Source organism: Abramis brama (genome assembly GCF_963993115.1).
Source record: "Abramis brama genome assembly, chromosome: 24".
Classification (NCBI taxonomy): Eukaryota; Metazoa; Chordata; class Actinopteri; order Cypriniformes; family Leuciscidae; genus Abramis; species Abramis brama.
This window is the reverse complement of record NC_139986.1, coordinates 14,573,817-14,593,166: the sequence shown is the minus strand read 5'-3', so window position 1 is coordinate 14,593,166 and position 19,350 is coordinate 14,573,817. Positions and strand designations below refer to the sequence as shown.

The following is a 19,350-nucleotide window of genomic DNA, read 5'->3' as shown; positions in this document are numbered from 1 at the left end:
AGAAAATAAATGATCTGAGAGAAAAAAAAAAGTTTGAGAGAAAAAGTTATCACACTGATAGCAAAAAAGCATTTCATGAGAGAAAAAAGAATGTTTGAGAGAAAAGGTTTTCATACCAATAGCAAAAAATAATATTTGAGACTAAAAAAAGTTGTGAGAAAAAGTATTTTCTCATAGAACATACAAAAAAATTGAAATTTTTAAAATTATTTCTGAGAAAAAAAAATCTCTCTCAAAATACTTTGAAAAAAACTCTCAAATATATATTTTTTGCTATCAGTGTGAAAACATTTTCTCAAAAAAAAAAAAAGTGTTTCTCTCAAAATGCTTTTCTTTGCTCTTGATGCAATTTCTTGCTCTCGTGTCAGGATTTTGCTTTTGCTGTGAAAATTGTGTCATGGCCAGGGCCACGTTACTATTGGCCAGTCGGGTGAGCATCGTCCTTGTCTTGGGAGTCAAACTGAATCATTACACCATTGTTCGGTTCACCGGCATAGATGCCACCTCTGCCTTAGTTGAGCATATAATACACAATATAATACACATTCATTCATGAATATGAGTGCTATTTTTTAATGTTTAATCTTCAGTGATGCTGAACTTGCTCAGCCAGCTACTACCCATCGAGTTGTGTGTGTGTCATCATCTTACCCATAGCCTACGCGTAGGAGCTTCAAAATCTAAGTTTTGTCCCCCCACTATTTCCCGATGTAAGATTTTGTTTTGCATTGCCTGCCTATCTCTGCCGATTTCGGAGTCTCCAAATGAATCCATTCTGCAACTTTTAAATACATAATTACATTTTTAAAAACTAAATTATAGGGTCCGAAAGTTTGTCGTTTTGTCGCTATGGTTACACACACACACACACACACACACACCGTTGGCGGTGCGCTCAAAGTCATCTGTCAGTTGTGCAGTTACCCAAAATCTCCTGAATGAAGTTAAAACCCATGTCACTGGATGAAATAAAATCGACTAGCAAAAATACAGGAGGCTGCCTTACAAACGAGTGTGTGGAGGATATTGTCATTTCGCCGTAAGGTTTTTTATTTTTTAAATAAGAGACGATCTAGGGCTGAAATGTGTTTTTTTAAATCAAGTGATCAAAGTGCTTGTTGCCGCTGCGATCAGTGGCACGGATTAAGGTAGTGGACCATTAAGGTATACGTTATTCAAATAGGCGAATCTATGTATTTAGTCACACGAAAATTCTTGGCACTGACAACATATATTAGGCTACATCTCATTAAATAACAACTTACCCATGTAGCCTACTATTTAAATCGATTGCTGGACATCGTAATGTTATTGTACATATATCTGATATTGATATTGCCCCTCCGTATATTCACCAGGCCCACCTATTAATGACATTCTGTATCCGCCACTAGGAAAGGAAACGTGGAAGTTAAAATACTGAAATAAATACTGATAACATATTTTGAGCATTTAAGTGCTTATATATATATATATATATATATATATATATATATATATATATATATTGCTCCTACGCCCCTAATCTTACCCAAACATTGGAGTGTCCGTGCTCAACTAAGGCAGAGGTGGCATCTATGCCGGTGAACCGAACAATGGTGTAATGATTCAGTTCAACTCCCAAGACAAGACGATGCTCACCCGACTGGCCAATAGGAACGTGGCCCTGCCCATGACACAATTTTCACAGAAAAAGCAAAATCCTGACACGAGAGCAAGAAATTGCATCGAGAGCAAAGAAAAGCGTTTTGAGAGAAACACTCTTTTTTTTAGAGAAAATGTTTTCACACTGATAGCAAAAAATATATATTTGAGAGTTTTTTTCAAAGTATTTTGAGAGACATTTTTTTTCTCAAATTTCAAATTTATATTTTTTTATGTTCTATGAGAAAATACTTTCTCTCAAAACTTTTTTTAGTCTCAAATATTATTATTTTTTGCTATTGGTATGAAAACTTTTTCTCTCAAACATTCTTTTTTCTCTCATGAAATGCTTTTTTGCTATCAGTGTGATAACTTTTTCTCTCAAACTTTTTTTTTTTTCTCTCAGATCATTTATTTTCTTGCATGTAATAAAGAGACAATTCTAGCTCCATATATCTGTGCTGTCTATATTTATTATATTATACAAATTTCTTTCAAATAAGTACACAGCATTTGGTAACACTTTAGTGTCCTTGTTACAAGTTAGTTCAAGTTCATGTACTTACTATAGTAATAACAGTACATTATTCATAATTACATGCACCTAACACTAATCCTAGTAGTGTTGTTAATTAACTCAGAACTTAAATGTATAATTACACCGTAACAAGGACACCTTACAATAAAGTGTAACCAAAAATTCTACAAAAATAATGACAGGCAGTTTATTATTGACAGCATCTACCCGCTTGCAATGCATACAATATAGAAAACATTTCCATAAAATTATTTTTTCAGACAAATAAAACACTCTGGCCATACTTTCTGATGTTACACAATGTACCGCTGAGCCATAAAAACCATGAAAGAGCCTCTAGATATCAATTTCAGCACTCGTTTCAGTGTCCATTCGTCCGAGTTTGCCCCTGCATACTATTTAAAGAAATAAAGGACTCAAATTCTCTCCGAAACATTCCTCCAAGCAACGTCTGAGACTTTCACAGATTAAACACTCACATTCCCCTGACAGTGTTTCAAGGTCAACAGAAAAGAGAGAGTGTGAGAGAATGTGCACAATCTCTATTAAAAAAAGAATCCACAAACACACACACATACTTATTTCAATCTGTTTCCCCTGACACCTGTGTTTATTATCTTATACTGCCCAAAAACAGACGCAGTTCTCTCCCCAAAAGGCATGGTCAAAATCATAGCTTTGCCTAATCAATAACCCAGCAGTTCCATAATTAACAAATGAGGTTTGAATGGCCTTTTCTCAGCAGGACCCTCCACATCTGTTTAATATCTCTGATTTATTCACATAATAAAACATGCTCTCTTCAAATGTAGTTGAACATTTTACAATGGATATTTACTGAGGCTTAAGAGTCCACCTGGATCAGCGCCAAAGTTCACTCTAAAAAATGCTGGGCTGTTTCAATCATGTTTGAACCCAACAGTTGGTTTACATTTGAAATGAAATTTTTTAACCAAACGGTTGGGTTTGTCCATATTTGACCCAAAAATGGGTTGAAAATTGAAACAACCCAGCATTTTTTAGAGTGTTTATTTTCTTAATAATGGTATCCCGAAGTCCAGCTTTCAAAAAGAAATTCTGCTCACCTACACTCTAAAAAAGGCTGGGTTAAAAACAACCCAACTGGCAACCCAGCACTGGGTAAATATTGGACAGAACACAAGCTGGGTTAAAGTAGGTTGCACACTTTAACACACCTTCTGCTCATATTGACTAAAATCTGGGCTAATTTTACCCAATAAATGGTTATTATTTCCATTTCCTTACAGCAAACGTTATTTATATATTTACTTAATTTATATAAATTATTTATATTACATATATAATTGGACATTAAACAGTTTAAATCAAAGAATTTTATTTGATGGTAAGTTCATTCACAACACAATACAATACCTTTAGGAAGTGACAGGAGCAAATGGAACACATTTTAGACTGTACATTCTGTTTCGGGCCGAACATAGAAGTGCAACCCGATCACACTTACTGTAAAAACATAAGACCCAGCATTTTTTTTGCTCAACTTTTGAGGTTAGGATGATAATTTTTCGGAAGGGATACTCCATATCCTGCTTCAGGCAGCCAATATTCATTTGTTGATGTATGTGAAATCCTGTCGGGATTCATATCCATGGGCAAGATTAATTTGTTTACTCCACTGATGTAGTGCATGGAAAAAGAACAATGCTTAATTTGGCACTCAACATAATTGATCTAGGTGCATTCCTGTACACCGCCTGCTGCTCCTGATACCTGCTATGTGTGTCGAGCCAAAAGGTTACAGGCAAAATAGCTCCATTTCATCCACATTGTTGCAAATGAGAAAATCAGAAATAATGAAACTGTGCACGCATGCCATCTCTTATCAAATGTGGTTATAGGAATTTGAGATTTACAAAACCAGTACGTTCTCTGCTATTTGCTGAATTTTTGGGATGCGACTTATGATAGACGGGGGTGCTGCTTATTCATGTCCATTCATATTAACATGCATGCACCCTCTGACAATTCACTAATATAAATTTTCATTTATTTTTTGCAACAGCATAAGCTATCTATAATCTCAGCTTTTTATTGATTTTAGTCTAGGAATTCAATTTTAAGCAGAGCCAGCTAGAAGAAACCGGCATCAACCATTCATTTCGAATGAATTGTTTCGACATTATGACATTCAGCTGCCTCTTGACCTTCTAGAAGCAAACTTTCAGATTCTTCTCACACCAACACTTTGTTTTTAAGACAGACTTTTAGCTGAGTCCTAGAAAGCAGCCAAGTAGATGCGCCATGACCTATATATTATATATTTATATAATAAATAGTTGCATTATATAAGTAAATTATATATTATATAACTATTTATTATATAAGTAAATAGTTGTAGTATAATAATTAGCAAATAGTTAAAGTAAACAGATGGTAAAAAGTGTTTTGCAGTGGGTTTTTTTTGCTTCTATTTTTTAATTTACATGGAATTTTAGAAAAACATCTGCGACAAAGGTAAAAATGGTGGTAAATTAAACTTAAAGGTAGGGTGTGCAATTTTCGAAGAGGCTAGCAACAGCGAGCTAGCTTTGAAAGCACAAGATCCCACCCTCCCTTGAGAGCGTCTCCAAAACCACGCCTCCTTCAAAACACATTACACGTACAGCAGGGAGCAAACAAGCGTCACGAGAGACGGCATTAAACTACCTCTAAAAAAAAATATAACGTTACAATAATAATGATCAAAAAACAACAAAGATCAGTGAGCTGTACCACCTGACTGCAGCAGATTCCTTTCGCCATTGATAGTGTTGCCATTGAAGCACATAAATTCGAGTCACGAACCGCTCTGAGAATAAAGTCAGGGGTTTCCATCTCTTCCAAATTACAGTAGTTATGGCGTGAAATGAATGCTGCATAAGCTCATTGTTTTGGGTCTGTTGGAACTGTAAAAGGTGGCTGCTGTTTCAGTTGCAGTGCTTGCACTGACGCCTGTCTAACTTTGTTTTGTCACATTACAAGTAGTTCCGAAATCAAACCAAACTTGTCAGTAAGGCTGGCGCCATTATCTCTTTAAGTTCATCCAAACATGATTCAGTAAAACTGACTGATGTTTTGGGGTTTTTTTCCTAAAAAGCTGCTGATTTTCTGCAACAATCTAAATAGGTGCCCACTGATTTTTTTAAAGGTTGACACGGGCAAGTAAATGCAACTTGAGTGTGTAATAGCTTTATATAAATGCTAATTCTGACCATGGCATTTATATTTTTTCACAGTATTATCCCCAAATAAACACACTACTCTTAGCCAATTTTCACTTTAATGCAACCATGGCCAAAGTCATCAACCCTAACTATGACTGACATAAATGAATTTGCAATCAGCCACCCTCTCCATCACTTAGTGCAGCTCAATGGACGGTAGGAGTTACAGGCAGACAGTATCTCTCCGAGCTCTCTGATTGCGCACAGAAATTTCAAAGGCTGATTAATGAACAAGTCTTCTGTCTCTGAATTGGATTGTTTAATTATGAATCAGGACACTGTGTACCCTCCAAACCGTCAAAATTATATGTACACACACAAGGGCTCTTCAGTGGAAACACAGCAAGGTAAATTTAGCCACTTCATTAAGAACCAACCATAAAAAGGTGTATAGAAAAAAATCTGCAGAGTTTGATTAGAATTGATGCATGCAATAGAAGATTCAATAGAGCAATTAATTCACTGTAGATCCTTGTACACGATTCTCCAATGAAAACCACCGCTTAAATTACTAGAAGGTTGAAATAAGCCAAAATGGTAATTGTTATGACTGAATCATGCAACAGGGCAGTATACACCCCAAAAGTGTAAAATAAACTAAATAAACATTTTCATATGATTCTACATTCTTTACACTATAAAATATATATATTGTATTGTGATTTAAGCTATTGTCAATGTACTTCTTCCTATTACATTTTTAATATTGTTGAAAAGTGGTTATTTTTTATTAAAATATGTAAAATGTATATATACAAATAAATGTAAAATGTTTACTACAGTTAAGGACAGCCTACACACGAGATACCACAAACATTACAATTAAAAAAAAATCATAGATTTGACAGATTTGTTCCTATAGTGTGTGGAGAGCAGTGATGTGACCAAGACAGCACACCACACACTAACAGATTCCATTCACAAACAACCTGAGTCCCGACTGTGAACACGGGGAAATCTAGCAAAATCTCTCATGGTCAAATGTGACTACAGAGTAAACAAACATGGCGGACGACGGGTAAAAAGAAATGGAGATAATAGTGTTTGGACTATTAAACGGAATATTAATGGATTTTTTTTTAGGTTTTAATGAAGTCGTGGAGACGACGTTAACATAGACTTTACATGTTACAGATTGAGCTGGAGGTACAGTCAAACGAAAATGTATTCAGACACAACCTTCAACATTTCTCACATTATCACAGTTTATTCACTATAGTTTAGAAAATGGTAACAAAAAATGTCAAGAACTCAGAGTTATCAAATCAGTTGATATTTCACTGGTTTTGGCCATCCTTCTAGACCGTGTCACAAATGAATAAGGTTGAATAGCTGTCAGCTGTTAAATTTAAGTACACAATAAGATAATATCAATTTAGGTCAACCATTTACCAAGCAATGCTAATTTTGTTCAGTCTGTGGTGTTAAAAGGTCGCATTAGTATGTAAAGAAAAAACACTTAAAGCGTAACTCTCGCCAAAATTGAACCTAGGCTCTTTTTGTTAATCTACCCGAGTCAAACTTTCGCTTAAAAGCATAATTAGAATGGAAACGGCACTTTTAAGATTGACCGTATTTTCGTTTTAGGTCAAAATGCTTTTTGAATGGGAGTGCTTGGGGCACTACTATGATAGCATCAAAATTGCTATTTTTAACACACTGAGAAGGCTCGAACATGAAACTTTGCTCGAAGTATCACCAGGGGCTCTACACATGAACTTGAGCATTGACTACATTGTTTGTGTACACAGAGTTTACTAAAAAGAAAGGTTTTGTACGACTCACTTTATCAGTTAGTGTTACCGGTGGCTGGAATTTTGTCAGTCAAAAGTAGTCGATCTCCGAATGCAACGTAATGAACTGACTCCATATGAGGAAATGTCATGAACTTGTAATTTCAATGAAAAGCATGAGAACTTAGATAAAAAAAATTCCGTGAATTTATATGGAAACAAGCTTTAGGAGCTCCATCTTTACTCTCCTCCCTGTTACGTTGCATTCGGAGATTAACTATTTTTTACTCAAAATGCCGGCGGACACAAACACAGTGAGTTGTTCAAAATCTTTCTTTTTAGTAAACTCTGTGTACACAAACAATGTTCTCAATGCTCGAGTTCATGTGTAGAACCCTGGTGATACTTCGAACAAAGTTTCATGTTGTGTCGAGCCTTCTTAGTGTTTTAAAAATAGCAATTTTGATGCTATCATAGAAGTGCCCCATGCACTCCCATTCAAAAGGCATTTTGACCTAAAACGAAAATACGGTCAATCTTAAAAGTGGAGTTTCCATTCTAATTATGCTTTTAAACGAAAGTTTCACTCGGGTAGATTAACAAAAAGAGCCGAGGTTCAATTTTGCCGAGAGTTACCCTTTAAGCAAAACATGTTCAGGTCAAAGTGTCTGAATAATTTTTGGTAACGAAATTTTATAAATTTGACTGGTAGACTGCATGAATAATTTTTGGGTATAATATGTCACAGTTTACTTTATTTTGCTATCCTCACTTACATAAATGAACTATAGTGTCCTGCACCCACTAGTAAAAAAATATAAAATATTATGCCTGGTATAAATTTTTTGGTTTGACTGTAAGTCTTCTGTCAGCTTGCTTTCTGTTTGGGTATTGTTTCGTTCCCCGTGACACTCTACGGAGTGTGTGCTTGTCTGTCCAAGGGGATCCCCCCACACTACAGGATTTCTGATCGTACATATTCAAAATGTTGGGCCCAAAATCTGCCCGATTATCTTGTAGTGCGTGCCCAGCTTAAGTTATGGTCATCAAACAGCATTCACAATTTTCACTTTTTCAGTGACTTTACATTGCAAGTTTTAGACAGACTGTTTTAGTAACTCTTTCTGCAGGTTATATTGTTATTCCATAGGTGGTGAAAAGATCTATCTATCTATCTATCTATCTATCTATCTATCTATCTATCTATCTATCTATCTATCTAATAAAATATGAAACTATGAACTGAATCAAGAGTTCACCTAAAGGCAGAGAATTCAGATATGATCCAAAAGCAAATGAATGCTACCATAACCCTTTAAGCATGCAGGAATGTCTGTTCATGACATTGGCTTATCAAAAGACAATGCAGCTCAGTCAGAGAGATGGCTGACCTTTTCATGTGCCAGCAAGATGATGTGAGCCACCTTGGAGGCTCCACTGTCTGACGTTTCACCTCTCTAATAAAATTTGTCTCTGCTGTGATCCACAAACCACCCGCTGCTAGCGGAGAAAGTTATCTGATTACTTATAAGACACAGCAATCATACTCACTCTGCACCCAGAGTGGGCAAAAGACAGAGAATCAACACTTCTGTAACTTGCTTTCTCTGTAAGCCCAGATAAATCTGAACAGACTGAATACACTGATTAAATACACTGCACACTACCGTGTCACTTGTAAACAAATGATAATCAGTTTTCAATGCAAACATTTGTAGAAAACTCACTTAGGTTGTCATCAGATGTGTCTAGATGAAGAAAAATGATTTACAGTAATAGTAGGTCCACAGAAAGTGACAGAAATGGGGCTCTAAGAAAACAACATGTGCGACACATCTTTTTATACTTGGTACGCTACCATTGAGGGCTTTTTGATCATTCTACACTACTGTTTAAAAGTTTGGGGTTGCTAAAATATTTTAAATGTTTTTTTTTCTAAGTTTTTCTATAATCAACAAGGCTGTATTTATTTGATGAAATACAGTAAAAACAGTACTACTGTGAAATATTACAATTCAAAATAGCTTTTTTCTAATATTTTGTTTTTTAAATGTGATGAATTCTTATAATGACTAAGCTGAATTTTCAGCAGCCATTACTCCAGTCTTCAGTGTCACATGATCCTTCAGAAGTCAGTCTGATATGCAGATTTGGTCCTGAAGAAACATTTCTTATTATCATCAGTGTTGAAAGCATTTGTGCTGCTTAATAATTTAACCCTCTGGGGCCTAAGGCGTTTTTGGGGTCCTTGAGATGTTCTGACATGCCCTTACATTTGTGCTTTTTTCAGTTGCTTATAAACATATTAATGGCAAAGGTGTAATTACACTCTATTTAGCACAAACAGGGCTACCATAATATGTGAACAACATGTATGTACGTTTGTATTTTTGAGAAAAATAATGTCGCCATTTTGTCGCCTAGAGTTTTTTCTTCAAAATGATCTGAAAATCATCCTGCCTAATCATTCACATAAAACAATAGCCTACATTGATTTAAATTTTGTAAGACACTTTTTGTTTGGAAAGGCAATATGCGGGTTCCAAACGATCCAACACCATCATGAATATTGAGTAGTTCACACCTGAGGAGACAATGGGGCCCGCATAATGAGGCATAATGAGCCTTTCATTCAGGTGTGTGACTGAGCCACAAGAAAGAATGCAAGGACAAAAAAAATAAAATAATTTTATATATATATATATATATATATATATATATATATATATATATATATATATATATATATATATTTATATTTATATTTATATATATATATATATATATATATATATATATATATATTATATATATATATATATTATATATATATATATATAGAGAGAGAGAGAGAGAGAGAGAGAGAGAGAGTGAGGAAAATAAGTATTTGAACACCCTGCTATTTTGCAAGTTCTCCCACTTGGAAATCATGGAGGGGTCTGAAATTGTCATTGTAGGTGCATGTCCACTGTGAGAGACATAATCTAAAAAAAAAAATCCAGAAATCACAATGTATGATTTTTTTTTTACTATTTATTTGTATGATACAGCTGCAAATAAGTATTTGAACACCTGAGAAAATCAATGTTAATATTTGGTACAGTAGCCTTTGTTTGCAATTACAGAGGTCAAACGTTTCCTGTAGTTTTTCACCAGGTTTGCACACACTGCAGGAGGGATTTTGGCCCACTCCTCCACACAGATCTTCTCTAGATCAGTCAGGTTTCTGGGCTGTCGCTGAGAAACACGGAGTTTGAGCTCCCTCCAAAGATTCTCTATTGGGTTTAGGTCTGGAGACTGGCTAGGCCACGCCAGAACCTTGATATGCTTCTTACAGAGCCACTCCTTGGTTATCCTGGCTGTGTGCTTTGGGTCATTGTCATGTTGGAAGACCCAGCCTCGACCCATCTTCAATGCTCTAACTGAGGGAAGGAGGTTGTTCCCCAAAATCTCGCAATACATGGCCCCGGTCATCCTCTCCTTAATACAGTGCAGTCGCCCTGTCCCATGTGCAGAAAAACACCCCCAAAGCATGATGCTACCACCCCCATGCTTCACAGTAGGGATGGTGTTCTTGGGATGGTACTCATCATTCTTCTTCCTCCAAACACGTTTAGTGGAATTATGACCAAAAAGTTCTATTTTGGTCTCATCTGACCACATGACTTTCTCCCATGACTCCTCTGGATCATCCAAATGGTCATTGGCAAACTTAAGACGGGCCTTGACATGGGCTGGTTTAAGCAGGGGAACCTTCCGTGCCATGCATGATTTCAAACCATGACGTCTTAGTGTATTACCAACAGTAACCTTGGAAACGGTGGTCCCAGCTCTTTTCAGGTCATTGACTAGCTCCTCCCGTGTAGTTCTGGGCTGATTTCTCACCTTTCTTAGGATCATTGAGACCCCACGAGGTGAGATCTTGCATGGAGCCCCAGTCCGAGGGAGATTGACAGTCATGTTTAGCTTCTTCCATTTTCGAATGATTGCTCCAACAGTGGACCTTTTTTCACCAAGCTGCTTGGCAATTTCCCCGTAGCCCTTTCCAGCCTTGTGGAGGTGTACAATTTTGTCTCTAGTGTCTTTGGACAGCTCTTTGGTCTTGGCCATGTTAGTAGTTGGATTCTTACTGATTGTATGGGGTGGACAGGTGTCTTTATGCAGCTAACGACCTCAAACAGGTGCATCTAATTTAGGATAATAAATGGAGTGGAGGTGGACATTTTAAAGGCAGACTAACAGGTCTTTGAGGGTCAGAATTCTATCTGATAGACAGGTGTTCAAATACTTATTTGCAGCTGTATCATACAAATAAATAGTTAAAAAATCATATATTGTGATTTCTGGATTTCTTTTTTTAGATTATGTCTCTCACAGTGGACATGCACCTACGATGACAATTTCAGACCCCTCCATGATTTCCAAGTGGGAGAACTTGCAAAATAGCAGGGTGTTCAAATACTTATTTTACTCACTGTAATTGGTTCACAGTTGTTGTTGTTTTTTTCCACAAATTGTGCTTGCAAATTGTATAATATCCAAGGTAAACATTTCTAGTAATTGTGCAGTTAATTGTTCTCATACTGTATTTTCAGATTTGGCAAATGTGTCACTAATAAAACACAATAAAAATTGTTTAAAGAGAAGGCTTATATTCACCTTTTAAGATTTTGCTTACATCTATCCTTATATATATATTTTTTTTTTGTGCTATTTTATTAAAAAGGTTATACAATTACAACAACAATTAGTAGTATATATAGTAATAGTATATATATATTTAACATATGAGCAGAAATTGGCAACATTATAAGCTTATTTGATGTGGCAGTATTTTACAGTAAAAACTTTATAATCTATCCGATTTTTGTAGTCGATTTTTACTCATCTCAGTATAGCAATAGAGTTTGGTAAAAGCTGTTCATTCATTCACACACAAAAACGCGATTCATTTTTAAACAGTATTTTTGCCAGCTGTAGTAGCTACACAACAGCGCGCATCTGTGCATTCATTCATTCACACTCAGAAACGCGATTCATATTTAAACAGTCTTTTTGCGTGTACACTTGCGATTAGAACAAAGCAAATATTGAACTGACCTATTCCTCAGCTGGATCTGTTTGCTCCTCGAAATGAAACTTCCAGCACTTCTGAGGTAAATTTTCCATGATTATTATTAAGATAGTATTATTCCTCACAGCGTCGTAAAGTACATGAGTCTGAAAGTGAACTCGCGGTGTGTGTTATCCAGCTGATGTGGGCGTTTCACAGGTTTGTATGGATCGCCTCGGATTATTTGCGTTTGAATAGCGCGCGCTCTCCGTGGGCAGGGTCACATTAAAACATAATGAGCTGAGATGAGAACGACTGACATCTCTCTCTTTTTTTTTATAAAGATTACTTCATTTAAAAGAAGAGAATTCAAGCTTCATGCCTGTGTGTCTGTATGCCTGTTTGACTGAGTATTCGCTGAGTTACAGTTCATTTTCGGACGCATTTCAGAATGGAGTTCACTGACAGAGAGAAAGCAGATCTCGCATCATGTTTATTTTTCTTTATTTGGCAAAAAGCACAACACGTTTTTATTGTGAGTATACACAAAAATAATACACACTTAACAAGATTGATGTATGAAACTGGTATGCAAGATCAAAGTCAACAGAGTATTTTGAATCTCTTTTGCACTGAAAAAAAAAAAACGAGCCTATCGCGCCGGCGCGATTGTCGACCCCAGGGGAATCGTGCTTTTTTAAGGATTCTTTGATGAATTGAAAGTTATTTTAAAAAAAGTTATGTTTGGTAACATTATAAATGTCTTTACTGTCACTGTTGGTAAATGCAATGTGTCCTCGCTGAATAAACATACTACTTTCTTTAAAAAATAAAACAATCCCAAACTTTTAAACAGTATAGTGTACATTGTATACGTTTTGTTCATTTCAATGGGTTTCATGCAAATTACTTTCTATAATGCCCACATACAGCCAACAGACACTCCCACTTTTTTAATAACGACAAAGATCTCAATCCCATCTGCATAAGTACATAAACACAGACGTTATGCTAATATGATAATAACTGTGAATGTAAACTGTAAACTGTATATGAATCCAGTGCAATTACAGGTCATCTGCAAAGACACACAAATACACATTAAAGCTACAAGAGAATTGCTAAATACACACACAAAAAGCAATTTCTGCTGATTCTGAGAAGCCGTAAAGAATGAAGCTGCAAGAATGACGAGTACTGATGTTGTTTGGGAATATCCTGACACTGTGAGTACCATTTGCCATACAAACAAAAAAAGGGCTGTTTTGACATGATTGCCAAGCTGTTTTGGGACAGAGCTGTAGAGGATGCTGTGATTAGATTTGTTATCTGGACGAGCGGTTGCTAAGGCCATCATTACTGCAATCACATCCAGACTTCTGTTTGCATGCTGATCAAGCTTTTATTTAACTCTTACACTCAGATTGGTAGCATATGAGATGTATATATATATATATATATATATATATATATATATATATATATATATATATATATATATATATATATACATAAAAAACATATATACACATACACATACATATACACATATATATATATGGGCTAAGTAAATGATGACAGAAATGTTCACTCTTGGGTGAACTAGCTCTTTATTACGGTGGCCCAGTAGTGCACAACACAACGAAATTTAAAAAGCAAACATAAGTTCACAACACAACGAAATGAATCCACAACACAACGGAAATGAGCCACAACACATCGGAAAATGTACAACACAACGAAATAAAGCCGCAACACAATGGAAATGCTCCCGAGGGCTCTCGGAACGCGATAAAGTTAGTTTTCCATGCCACTGAGTCTAAATCAAATCAAATCAAATCAAGTATATTTGTATAGCGCTTTTCACAATACAGATTGTATCAAAGCAGCTTCACAGTATTAAAATAAAATAATACAACAAAGTTTGTTTCTAGTGGAATTTATTGATTGATAGAATAAAATTAAATATCCCCAAAATATCCCCAACTGAGCAAGCCAAAGGCAACAGTGGCAAGGAACCGAAAAAACTCCATCAAGCGGCCTAATGGTGTCCTAAAACTCCATCAGGTGACCTAATGGAGAAAAAAAAAACCTTGGGAGAACCCAGGCTCAGTCGGGGGCCAGTTCTCCTCTGGCATTTATGAACTAGAGGCCGGATTGTAGTTTGAAACTGTGAGATTAACAATATTATATGAATGCCTGGCTGAAAAGATGCGTCTTTAATCTAGTTTTAAACTGGGAGAGTGAGTCCGAGCAACGAACAGTATCAGGAAGGCTATTCCAGAGTTTTGGAGCCAAATGTGAAAATGTTCTCCCTCCTTTGGTGGATCTGGATATCCTAGGTATGACCAAAAGCCTTGAATTTATTGATCTTAAAGAGCGCGATGGATTATAGGGTGATAGAAGATCTGTTAAATAGACTGGAGCTAAGCCGTTTAGGGCTTTATAAGTCAGTAGCAATACCTTGTAATTAATACGGAACTTTATAGGTAACCAATGTAGTGATGATAAAATCGGTGTTATATGATCATATTTTCTTGATCTAGTAAGAACTCTAGCGGCTGCATTTTGGACTAACTGTAGCTTGTTTATTGAGGATGCAGGACAACCGGCTAATAAAGCATTACAGTAATCTAGTCTCGAGGTCATGAATGCATGAACTAACTTTTCTGCATCAGAAACTGATAGCATATTACGTAGCTTAGCAATGTTTCTAAGGTGGAAAAAGGCTGTTTTTGTAACATACGAAATATGATTTTCAAAAGACAGGTTACAATCGAGTATAACACCCAGGTCTTTTACTGTAGAGGATAAAGTAACAGGACATCCTACGATGTCAAAGTTGTATTGTGAGAGGTTCTGTGGGCGGTTTTTTGAACCGATAAGTATTACCTCTGTCTTGTCTGGATTTAATAATAGAAAATTACGCGTCATCCAATCTTTTATATCTTTAACACACTCTGTCAATTTGGATAATTTAGCGTTTTCATCCGGCCGTGATGAAATATATATTTGAGTGTCATCAGCATAACAATGGAAACTAATTCCATGTTTCCTTATAATATTTCCAAGTGGCAGCATATATATTGAGAATAATAGAGGGCCCTAGATGGAGTCTAGTGGCATGGAAAACTATTTGTTTTTAAAGTATATTTTATGTCGATATACAATGGTTGCATACTGTAAAAACGAATCGTGGTATTGATAAATTAAGACTGACGACTCTATAGAACAATGGCAAGGAAAACTAACTTTACCGCGCTCCGAGAACCCTCTAGTGGTCGGGAGCATTTCCGTTGTGTTGCGGCTTTATTTCGTTGTGTTGTACATTTTCTGTTGTGTTGTGGCTCATTTCCGTTGTGTTGTGGATTCATTTCGTTGTGTTGTGGCTTAATTTCGTTGTGTTGTGAACTTATGTTTGCTTTTTAAATTTCGTTGTGTTGTGCACTACTGGGCCACCGTACTTTATAGCTGTTAGGCAGGTAAACCATCAGTTTTACTTTGCCTATAAAACAAGTACATGTAAAAGTTTAATGTTGGGCCCTGGGTTAGATTTCACTCCCACTGGCTGCAATCCCAACTTTAGGTTGATGCATCGCAGGTGTAGACATTTAATTTATTAATTTGCTCAGTGACTAGGGCTGCGTCCAAAATCTTTAAATTGCTGCCTTCGCAGGATGCATTGCAAGGTAGGAAGGCATCAAGGCACATTTGAATCCAATGTTAGCTTTACTTCCTGTCTCCTGAGATACCTTCATCTGATTGATTTTGAAGGCAGCATAGATATATTCTTCTCTGCCTTTTATATCCCACAATCTTGTGCGTTCCACTCTGTGACAGTTAAGCTAAAAAGGAAAGATGGTGTCTGAAAGTTGCGGTTGGTGTTCAGTTGTGAACATTTTTAAACAATGTTTTCCACATTTAAATGTCATTTCTAGCGAGAAATTACTATTACTGGTAATTAAATATTAGCTTAGTTTTCACCAAAGCTCTCTCTACTTTGCTATAGATCATTAAACCATTACGCTGCCTTCGAAATCTGTCCGAAATCAGTTTTGTGAGTTACCTTCATGCGCAAACGCTCCCTGCAAAGTCACACTGCCTGATAGGGCAGCAAGGCAACAAGTCAGCTTCCTAAGTTTTTGGACGCAGCCAACAACTGCTCCGGAAAGTGAAACTTCTTCCTGGTTAATCATAGATTACACTATCTGGGGCATTCCGAAAGTGAAACACACCATTGCCCCAGTAGCAAGTAATCACAGTATAGCGCCGGCTCATTTCCCATGCACGGACGCTCTTTAATAAAATATCCATGGGCTTCCACCCAAGTCCAGAAATGTAATATGGAGTTAATGGCATACAGCAAAGTGACACACAAACCAGTGGCATGTGGTCGCCTTGTGAAATGAGGAGGCAAAGTATCTTCTCTGGGCTAAATCTCCTTTTTTAGTCCAATGTAAATTCCAGGTTAAAGCTTGGAAAACCATTTACCTGACAGTATTAACAAGCAAATATAATATACTAAAAGTCCATAATAAACTAGAAGTCTAACCAACCAAACATTTTAAGCATTCTGTTGTCAATTTTTTTGCCTTCCTTACCTCCTAGAAGAAAGCACCGCTGGCACACACTCACACAGAGCCACACACTTTCACATATCAAAGAGATGCACGCACACACAACCCAACAAGGTCAAGCTGTGTCAGCATAGGGCTAATCCAAAGCCAAGCCTTTCAAAGATCTGCATGGATGATAACACTGCCAGCAAGAACCAATGTCCAGCATAGCGCAGGAGGGACAGAGAGAGACATTCTTGGCTTATAGCATTAGCATAACAGTGTATTAACTTATTTCACTAGCACAAATTCGGTCCAACAAAGCACCCATGCCTCTTTCCCGGTTACTGCAGCCAACAGATCTGAAAGCTGCAGGAGGAAATAGAATTCAGGTGACATTCAGCAGGTGCTGATGACTCACAAACATTTGGGTTATCAGAGCTGCCACATCCCTGTTTCGTATCAGGAACAGAAAGTTCGGTAACACAGTTCAGATGTTCTCTCTATAGACTAATTATACTGTTGATATCAACATCAAGTTATCATTTCTTTAACGTCAGTCGCATAATTTAAATCCTGAATAATTAACACTTCTTATTTTGTGCATGCGTTCTAACACTTAAGGCATCATTTCATTCAGGTGCAAGGAGAAAGAGGAGGGGAGAGAGAAAACTCCACATGGAGCATGTAGGTCACTCTAACCTTTTGTGAAGAACATTAGTTAAAATGTCAGGTTTGAGGCAGGTCTAACCGCCTGCCTCAGCTCTGCACATATACTAGTACATTACCAAAATAGCTGCAAAATAATGTTGAAACAATATGTAGGTCAAGTTTTCTCATCTTAAAGTGAGGCAGTGGCAGCGGGGATCATTCGGATACTAAAAACCTACATATGCAAGCGTTAAAATCTACAGTTATTAAATATTGAGGTTAGAAGCTTTTTAATTCATTTTCAAGTTTGGTACCAGATCTTTGGTTTTACCAGCATGTTTAGTTCAAGTACATAAAAGTCGGTACGATTTTTTTTATGAGTCAGTAATGGTTTTTAATGCTTTTGAAAGTCTCTTAAGCTCCAAGGCTACATTTAATTTTCAAGAAACATAATTATTAATGTTGAAATCAGCTGTGCTGCTTAAAGTCCCCCTGTAGTCAATAATTTTTTTCCCTTAAAACTCACCTTTGATCACTAAAACGACATATTTAAACGTTTCTTCATGCCTTAAAATAGCTTAAATGTAACTCTACACCCTTGCCTCATTTAGTATACGCAGTTCTATGAATATGCAAATTAGCCCAGCCTCCACTCACTTACACCAGCTCAGAGATTCACTCGTTGACGATCACACGTTGACGTGGTTTGTGATGTCAGAAACACCAGCGATTTCAAACCGCGTTTTCGAGACCGTCTTTAGTTCACTGCAGTTTTAAGGAAGAAATACTCAGCAATGGTGTTGACTTATGAATTAGCACATGGTTTGTCATAAAGCATATTTAACCACATAGACATAAACAATATTAAAAGCTTGATTTTCACCACAGGGGGAAACCGTGATACTTTTTTCGGATTCTTTGATTAATAGTAAGAACAGTATTTATATGAGTTAGAAATCCTTTGTAACATAAATGCCTTTACTGCCACTTTTATTTAATTTAATGCATCCTTGCTGAATAAAACTACATACACATTTGTGGTCAAAAAATAAAAAATAAACAAAATGTTTAGGGTTTACTGACCCTAAACATCTGATCTATAACAGCAGAAGTCCCACAATGTTTCTGTAAAGGTACAGCTCACCAAACAAATTAAATAAATTAAATAATATATATATATATAGTTTTTAGTATATAGTATATATAAAAAAGGTGTGTAAATTACAGAATATATATATATATATATATATATATATATATATATATATATATATATATATATATATATATATATATATATATATATACAGTGAGGAAAATAAGTATTTGAACACCCTGCTATTTTGCAAGTTCTCCCACTTGGAAATCATGGAGGGGTCTGAAATTGTCATCGTAGGTGCATGTCCACTGTGAGAGACATAATCTAAAAAAAAAAATCCAGAAATCACAATATATGATTTTTTAACTATTTATTTGTATGATACAGCTGCAAATAAGTATTTGAACACCTGTCTATCAGCTAGAATTCTGACCCTCAAAGACCTGTTAGTCTGCCTTTAAAATGTCCACCTCCACTCCATTTATTATCCTAAATTAGATGCACCTGTTTGAGGTCGTTAGCTGCATAAAGACACCTGTCCACCCCATACAATCAGTAAGAATCCAACTACTAACATGGCCAAGACCAAAGAGCTGTCCAAAGACACTAGAGACAAAATTGTACACCTCCACAAGGCTGGAAAGGGCTACGGGGAAATTGCCAAGCAGCTTGGTGAAAAAAGGTCCACTGTTGGAGCAATCATTAGAAAATGGAAGAAGCTAAACATGACTGTCAATCTCCCTCGGACTGGGGCTCCATGCAAGATCTCACCACGTGGGGTCTCAATGATCCTAAGAAAGGTGAGAAATCAGCCCAGAACTACACGGGAGG

The 19,350-nt window shown here is 36.4% G+C and overlaps 1 protein-coding gene across 2 annotated transcripts in view; it reads right to left on the bottom strand.

Annotated features, from left to right (window-relative positions):
• Window positions 1–19,350, bottom strand: part of dok6 (docking protein 6) — an 83,882-nt gene that overhangs the window by 43,328 nt on the left and 21,204 nt on the right. The gene's annotated exons all lie outside the window — the stretch shown is intronic.